At 41.8% G+C, this 6,000-nt stretch overlaps 1 protein-coding gene across 5 annotated transcripts in view; it reads left to right on the top strand.

The window, feature by feature from the left end:
- Positions 1-1,107: 1,107 nt before the first annotated feature.
- The window catches only part of LOC310704623 (craniofacial development protein 2-like), a 574,437-nt gene continuing 569,544 nt past the window's right edge, over positions 1,108-6,000 (top strand). The window contains exons 1-2 of one of the 5 annotated variants that reach the window (XM_083498276.1): positions 1,108-1,212; positions 2,795-2,947. The gene's annotated coding sequence lies outside the window, so the exon portion shown is untranslated. Of the gene's footprint in view, positions 1,213-2,654; positions 2,948-6,000 lie in introns of those variants that run through there. The other 4 variants (XM_083498275.1, XR_014524926.1, XR_014524927.1 and 1 more) reach the window with 4 other exon arrangements.

The following is a 6,000-nucleotide window of genomic DNA, read 5'->3' as shown; positions in this document are numbered from 1 at the left end:
ACAGTAGCCAGGCACTGTGGAAACTTTGTATCAAAGTATCACTTCACAGGGAAAAGTCAGTTCAGTGTACTAAGAAGGCAGACCGTTTCATGCTTTTAAATAAGTGAGACAGCAGAGGTTTTTTACTTCCAACAAATCTTGCAGTTATTGCTCAAATTCACCTCCCCTCTGCCCTGCTAGCTAGAGGGGAGATCAAAGGGTCTAAATGTCCGGTTAAGCTGATCAAAGAGCAGGTTTAAACGGATGCAGGTTTAGAGCTCCGTTGCTTTCACTTTCATGCAGTCGGGGGGAGGCAGACTTCCTTTGTTTAGATCTCCCCCGTTTTTAGCCCAATTTTTAAAATTTGAAAGGTCCCGATTATATTTCAGCTCTTACTCACGGGGATTCAGTCCAGATTTTCTTTTCAGGAAGGAATCGGCGCTCTCCGCTTATGGCGACGCGGCTTCACTTCGCAGGCTGGGTAGCGACTCTCAGCACCGCGCTCACTCCCGATGTCGATCCGTAGCCTTTAAAAAGGCTCTTTCACGGTACCGGGGGGCGCAAAGGTGCCCACCGAGTCTCCTTGTTCTCAGGCTTCAGCGCCTGGGATTTTAGGGGTCCCCCGCTTGCCGTAGCGGGTAAGACCCGAACTTGCGAAGCAGTCCTTCTCCGGAGCTCGGAGCTAGGACCGCCATTAAGCGCTGGCACCGACCGGAAGTGAAGTCCATCCAAGTGAGATTTTGAGTTCTGCCAAACTCCTGGAGAATAAATCTTCATGCCACAAAGTATATGTAGAAGCATATCCTGGTACACACATAATTTGGCTGTTGTTTGTGTATCTGAGACAAAAGCACCATGAAGCTGAATGGAGCTCATAAACATCCCCCCCACTACCTTACAATACTGTGTCTTTATTATTTAAATAATAAATAAGAACACAGAGGGGCCCCTGAACCTAAGCACTTTGGTAGCAGCTGTCAGAGCTGAGCGATGGGTAGCAGGTTTGAGATGAGATGGGAACTGGGAGCCCTGGGACAAGCCAGTAGTCAGGAATGAAGAGGAACTAAGAACCAAAGGACAAACCAGGAAGCAGGAGCAAGCCAGAAGTTAGGCCTGAAAAGCCACCAAGGAACACATCAGAGGACAACTTTGTTGCTCAAGGAAGGATTAACTGCAATCCTCTTGTACTACTTCCAGTCTAGGAGGAGCCAGTGGCCAACTGGTGTGGACAGGGTCAGTCCAGGACTTGAGAAGCTCCCACCTGAAGTTGTTGTTGCTATTATTATTACATTTATTATCTGTCCTTCACCAGGTCACAGAACTTAGTGGTTTATGACATAGGACTGCTGTCCACAGACCCCAGCAGCTCCTGACAAAAGCAATGCAGTGTTGACAGTGACAAGCAACATCTGCACTCACATGCAACACACAAGCAAGTTTATTATATATTTAATAATTATAATGATTCTCCAGCATACTGCAGGGTTCATTCTTTCTGCTACCCCATCCCATTCTGGTTCCTTCTTCCATTCTGGTGCCCAGTACACTTTACTAAATAGGAGGCATGATGATTACAGCAAGGTAGAATTTTGTTTGTGTAATTAAATGACAGTGATATGGAAAGTATTTATGAGCAACTCATACTAGTCACTAGTACGTATTAGCAACTGATCTTCCTTTGCATTGTTGCTCGTGTCTACAGGATTTTACTGTATTGTGTGCTTTCTGCCATAAGTATGCGTTCCTAGGGAATTTAAACAGAAAAAAAGATGTATGAATGCACCTCCTATTTAATTCATGCTGTTTTCTGACACAACATTCAATCCTCTTCTGCAATGTGTGTCAAGTGGACTTCAGGCTTCTGGATCACAAATGCTTTTCAAAAACCAAGGGACAAATAAAAAGAAAAGATTTATTTAGAAGAAAAAACTGTAACTCCTGCAGTACAGCAAATAAATCCTAAGCAGACTGCAAAGAGCTCCACAGGTATTTCTTCAAACTGCTGGCCTAACTAGGTGTTAAAGGGGACCCACAGCTGCCACTAACTCAAAATGTCCCTTCATGTGCTTCAGTAATGTCTAGAAAAGTGTCACATGTAGCACATCCACACACACACACACACACACACACACACACACACTATATATATATATATATACATACACACACACACACACACACATATATATACACACACACATACATATATATATAGTAGTGTATATATATATATATGTGTGTGTGTGTGTGTGTATATATATATATATATATATATATATATATATATATATATATATATAATATCCACACACACAATGTACACCCAAAGAACTGTTAAAGCACATGACTTTTCTCAAAGAATCATGAGAACTGTAGTTTGTGGGAACTGTAGCTTGGTGAGGGTGAAACATCCCTAGGTTCTGGGATGGGGGAATCATGGGCCAACAGAAATTGCAGCAGGCTGCAACAGTCAAACACTTAATTGTGGCTGTGTTGTGTGGTTCAGACGCTACTAGCCCTTCATGTTGTTCTATTTCCACAATGAGCTACTTGGAGAGAATCACGAGATGTGTAAGCAACTCCTACAAGCAGGCTGCTACAAACAAGTTCAGCACTCAGTAGCAAGAAGCCCACCCCCTTTTTTCATTGCTGGTATTCCTTTCAAAAACAGTTTGCTATTACTGAAGTGTCCAGAGTCAGCAAAATCTTTTATTTCTGCCAGATAAACAAGCTTTCTCTTGCCCTTCTGTGTCTTTCCTGTTTGTGTGTCACGCACTTCCTCCTCCCGTCTGATTTCTCGACTCTCTCCGTTTAGTTCCACACGTTGGTTCACTGTCGGAGGTTGTGCTAAGCCGAGCAGAGCAGGTTCGGTTATGGGAAAACTCCTTGCCAAAGCCTGAACAACTTGTTTGTTTTTGCATCCCTGTTCTGCATTTTTGGTACAGACGTCTCTGAGGGAGCTGGGATTGTGAGTATTCACTTTTAAATATAATTGGATGGGAGGCATATTGCAGCTGAGTTTACTGTACTAAGAGCTTTTTGCAGCTGAGGGGAGTGTATAATCTACTTGTACCATCAAGTGAAAACGTAAGATTATTATTTATTATGTATTCAATTTGTCTACCACCCATACCTGTAGGTCTCAGGGTGGTTCACAACACAAAAGTTGCAATATACGAAGCACAAAATACATAATAAAAATAAACAAAACAATTAACAGTGCTTATGTGTATACACACTAACAAACTATATGTTCCTCAATGAAAGCCCCTAAACAATACTCCAGCCCACAAATCCAAAAATCCTGATGAGTATATGATATTTTACAACAATTTAAAACAACCCCACCCTCCAGATAAAAGAGCACCCACCCAAGTTAAAACCTCAGCTTTCTCAAAAAATAATTTTAACATAAGGGAAGAAGAGGCCCACTGGGTCAGACCAAAGGCCCAGCACTAGTCCAGCATATTGTTTCCCATAAGAGCCAACCGAAAGCCTATGGGAAGCCCTATAGCAGGATGTGTTTCCATGGGCGTAGCCAAGGGTGGGTGGGGGCAGTTGCCCCCCAGATCAAGTAAATCAATAGAAATAACTAACTGACCAATCACATAGGTTCTGCCCCCCCCCCCAAATCCTGGCTACGCTCATTCCCACTATGGTTCCCCAGTCCTTGATATTTACAGGCATAGATTACCTTGGAATCAGTGCTTTTTTCTGGGGGACGCAGGGGTACACATACCCCTAAACATTTTGTGAATCTAAGTTCTGCCTCATTGAGGAGGGGTAGTATTTCAATATGAGTAGGAAAACGAGAGTACCCCTAAACATTTTTTTTAGAAAAAAAGCAGTGTCTGAAACTATATGCATAATTGTAGAAGCTTCTGTGGCAATCCTTTAATTACAATTGAGAAAGTGAGAACTGTGTGTATGTGTGCATTGCAAATTGCACGGGGCTGCCAAATCTTTGCCAATCTACTGCAAATTACTCAGAGAGCTACTGGTAGATCCTGATCACATTTCCTTCCATTTATAGAATATCATGGAGTGCCTGGCACTGAGTTTCATTATCACGGTGTAATATTTGTATTCATAGTTTCGTAGAATTGTGGAGTTGGAAGGGACCATGAGGGTCATCTAGTCCAACTCCTTGCAATGCAGGAACGTTTTGCTCAAACCCATGACCCCGAGATTAAGAGTCCCATGCTCTACCAACTGCGCTGTTTGGCACACTATGTTTGGGTTGTTCTGAGACAAAGTAATTTAGTTGATTTAAACACAGAAAAATTATAAGAAAACAACTTTAGAATCAAACTATTATTTAGTCTTATCTGAAACATCTGGGATATGTATAGAGCATAGCTCTGAAGATATATATATATATATATATATATATATATATATGCCTTCTAATTGCTAGATTCTCTGCAAATGTTCACTATTAGGAAAACTTTAACTTGCTCTAGTTCAGCTAGGTGAATCCCATGACTTTCCTTTACTTATATTTGGTAGATTAAAAAGGTTTAAAAACTGCTATCTGAAAACACTAAACAGTAGACGGGGGGGGGGGGAATCTAGTTATGGGCATATCTAATTAATCATTTATTCACAAAGCATTGAAATCCCAGTGCATTGAGACAATGCTCTTCATCAGGAAAAACTATAAAACACATGTAAAAAAAGAAGATGCTATGATTCCTGAACTGTCAGACAGAAAAGTGAAGTGATATGATGGGTAGTTAATTCTCTAATTGCTTTATCTTAATGACAGATCTGTTTTATCAGTCACTTACAATATATATGATTGTCTGATTGATAATCCTTAGGCATTCCTTCTTGATATATTTTCTTTTAATACAAAAAGTTGATATGAATGAGGCTTTTCAAGTTAATTCTTGTTAATTTTTTTTAAAAAAAACAGTCCAGCACCTTTATAGCATCAGTTCAAGTGGAAATTAGCATTCAGAGAAGAATCCTGAATGAGAACAGCTAATCTCTTTTGTTTGCTGCATTCTCAAAGTAGACACTTTATATCTGAAGTTAAATACTATAATTATTCCAGACCTTTTCCTTCACAAAGAGCTCAAGCTTTTATTTCAAGCATATTTGCAATGGAGAGGGAGAAAAGAGATAAAATTGCAGTCATTTGCCTACTGACAACTCATAGAACCATAGAGCTGTAGAGTTGGAAGCAATCCTGCAATGCAGGAATCTCAACCAAAGCATCCATGACAGATGGCTATCCAACCTCTGCTTAAAAGCCTCCAATGAAGGAGAGTCCATAATCTCCCGAGGGTGTCTGCTCCCTGTTTAGTTGGAATTTCCTTTCTTGTAACTTGAAGCCATTGGTTCAAGTCCTACCCTCCAGGGCAGGAGAAAACAAGCTTGTCCATGTGACAGCCCTTATGATATGATTGTTGTTGTTTAGTCGTGTCCAACTCTTCGTGACCCCATGGACCAGAGCACGCCAGGCACTCCTGTCTTCCACTGCCTCCTGCAGTTTGGTTAAACTCATGTTAGTAGCTTTGAGGACACTGTCCAACCATCTAATCTGTCTCCTCTTTCCCAGGCTAGATGTACTCAGCTCCCTCAACCATTCCTCATAAGGCTTGGCTTCTAGACCCTTGATCATCTGGGTTGTCCTCCTCTGCACACATCCAATCCAGCTTGTCCATATCCTTCTTAAATTGTGGCACCCAGAACTGAACAAAGTATTCCAGGTGTGGTCTGAACCACCCCGTTCTGGGCTGGCATGGTGGGAGAGGAATCCAAGGCAGCAGGGCCAGAATGCTGAAGCAACCAGCTTAGGCATCAGATTCTCAGAAGCAGCAGTAGCCTCAGGTGTTCATCCTGAGGCTCTCAGCTATTCCCTTCTATTGCTGAGTGGTTTCTCCTGGGCTGCTAATCTGGCCTGCTGTTTCAGGTGTGATGGAGGAAGCTATTGCATCACCAGTGTTTTAGGAAGATAAAATTAGCATTCCAACTGGCTTCTAGCAGTGAAATTGGGAGGGGCTGTCATCTTGT

This window comes from Podarcis liolepis (assembly GCF_965112155.1).
Source record: "Podarcis liolepis genome assembly, chromosome: 4".
Classification (NCBI taxonomy): domain Eukaryota; kingdom Metazoa; phylum Chordata; class Lepidosauria; order Squamata; family Lacertidae; genus Podarcis; species Podarcis liolepis.
Note: the sequence above shows the minus strand (reverse complement) of the source record. Positions and strands in the feature narration are given on the sequence as shown.